The following is a 2,790-nucleotide window of genomic DNA, read 5'->3' on the forward strand; positions in this document are numbered from 1 at the left end:
TACTCTGGTCGTCAGTCCGTGGTGGCATCAATCAGCTCTGTGGTGTGCTGCAGTCGCAACCATGCAGAGCCAACTTGAATCCACGCAGGCATTGATCGCTGCCATCATGTTTGGGTGCCCATCAGTTGCACAGGGAACAAATATTGATGAAGCACAGCAGCAATCTGTGCTCAGCCAGATAGCTCCAGATGCTGAGGCTCTGCCCCAGGGGAGTAGCAGCGTGTTGAGCATGTTGGAACGTGATGTTCTTTCTCAGGATGACATCATTCCACCCTTGCCCCTGCCGCTCTCTGCAACCCATCCACCACAGAGTGCTGCCGCCCATGCTGAGCTGATGCAGTCCACAGCAAGGCATTCCAGGGTTCGAGCTGGTGCGGAATATCCTGCTAGGCCATCAGCTGTGGTAGCGGTGCCAACAGAGCGACCTTCTACCAGCCTTGCTGCAGGCCCCTTTGAGGACGAGCAGTAGGCCTGGGGAGGGGGACGAGAAGGGAAATGGTGGGAAAGCACTAAGTTAATATGTGTGTGCTAGTGGCCAGAAATGATGACCTTGCTCGAATGTGAACTAATGTAAATAGTTGCAATTGGATGAGCCAATAAAGAATTGTGTGATGCAGGCCAGAGATGCTGTCCTTGTTCGATGATGAAGTAATGTGAATAGTTGCACGTGGATGTGGATGATAATGTTTCAAGGGGACTGGTTTCAATTATTGCTTGCTGTGGATGATGGTGTCCTTTAGTGCTTCTTTACAGCACACTATGGTGTTTTTCGTAAATAAAAACTTATTTCATTTGTCACAATCTTGCCTTGCCATTTGTATGCACGGAGGCTTGGAGGGTGGGGCGCGATATCTTCAGCAGGTGGCCAGGTGAAGAGGTTGGCCAGGTGAAGCAGGGCCCACAATGCCAGATGCATACAATCAATGACCCCTTGAACCATGGGGAAGTCTGCTATCCCGCGAAGTCAAGGGAACGCTCATCCAGTTCTTCCCTGGACATGCTGAAATTGATGTAGTCCATTCTTTCGCTGCAGAGAACATTGGTAACCTGGCGAATGCAGCAATGCACTGCAAACTGCGAGATATTGCAGATATCGCCTACAGGAGACTGGAAGAAGCCGGTCGCAAAGAAGTTGAGGGCTGCTGTCACTTTCACTGTCACTGACAGTGAGGTCCCGGTGCCGATGTCAGCTGCCAGGTATGTCTACAGAAGGTTGCAAAGCTCCGTGACCACCTCCTTGCGGAGCCTCAGCTTTCTTACGCACTGGTTCTCGGACATCTCAAGATAAGAGTAATGCGCAGAGTAAACGTTGCGTCTGTACGGCCTCCTGCTCTGTCTGGGGTGTCTCCTCTGGAGTGGATCCACATTTTCCTAAGCTTTCTCTGCAGTCGGCGCCTTTCAAGTCATCGCGGCAGGACGATGTGGTGTACGATCACTGCCCCATAACTTTGCAGAGGACACAGCAAAATGCAACTTTCACATTTTTCCAATATTGAACCCAATCATGTGTCCGAGATACTCGTACTCAATCTGACAAATCAACAGCATGACAATGGCAACACTATACTCTGCACGAGCACCAAACGCAGCACTGACCGAGACCTCTGTAACTGTCTGCAACTGGCTGCAACTCCCTTTAAATGGCAAATGTAACTATTTGTACTGCATGTTTTTATCGCATGCGTCTGTCAAGCTCTGCCCACTCAGCCCCCCCCCCCTCCCCCGCTTCGCTCCTAATCATTTGCTCAACATGGTGCCGAGAAGCAGGACTTGAAGCCCGAGACTACTGACCTGATCTTGGTGGGGGGGCCGAAAGGGGGATGGAAGAGAGAGACGGGTGGAGGTAGAGGGAGAGAGAGACTGGGGAGAGAGAGACAGAGACTTGAGGGGGGGGGCAGAGAGAGAGGCTGGGGGAAAAGCTGGGGGGGAGAGAGAGAGGGAGAGACTGAGGGGGGGGAAGAGAGAGAGGCTAAGGCAGGAAGAGGGAGGCTTGAGGGAGAGGGAGAGAGGCTGGGGTGGGAGAGAGAGACTGGGTGGGGGGAGAGAGAGAGAGAGGGACTGGGGGGAGAGAGACAGGGTGGTGGGAGAGAGAGTCGGGTTGGGGGAGATCGGAGGGGAGAGAGGAAACTCAGGTAAACATAGAAACAGAAATATAGAAAATAGGTGCAGGAGTAGGCCATTTGGACCTTCGAGCCTGCAGCACCATTCAATAATATCACGGTTGATCATTCACCTCAGTACTCCTTTCCCGCTTTCTCTCCATACCCCTTGATTCCTTTAGCCGTAAGGGCCATATATAACTTTCTCTTGAATATATCCAATGAACTGGCCTCAACAACTCTCTGCGGCAGGGAATTCCACAAGTTAACAACTCTCTGAGTGAAGAAGTTTCTCCTCATCTCAGTCCTAAATGGCTTACCCTTTATCCTTAGATGATGTCACCTGGTTCTGGACTTCCCCAATACCAGAACATTCTTCCTGCATCTAACCTGTCCAGGCCCGTCAGAATTTTATATGTTTCTATGAGATCCCCTCTCATCCTTCTAAACTCCAGTGAATACAAACCCAGTCGATCCAGTCTCTCCTCATATGTCAGTCCTGCCATCCCGGGAATCAATCTGGTGAACCTTCGCTGCAATCCCTCAATAGCAAGAACGTCCTTCCTCAGATTAGGAGACCAAAACTGAACACAACATTCCAGGTGAGGCCTCACGAAGGCACTGTACAACTGCAGTAAGACTTCCCTGCTCCTATAATCAAATCCCCTAGTTGTGAAGGCCAACATACCAT

The sequence above is a fragment of the Pristiophorus japonicus genome, chromosome 10 (genome assembly GCF_044704955.1).
Source record: "Pristiophorus japonicus isolate sPriJap1 chromosome 10, sPriJap1.hap1, whole genome shotgun sequence".
Lineage (NCBI taxonomy): Eukaryota > Metazoa > Chordata > Chondrichthyes > Pristiophoridae > Pristiophorus > Pristiophorus japonicus.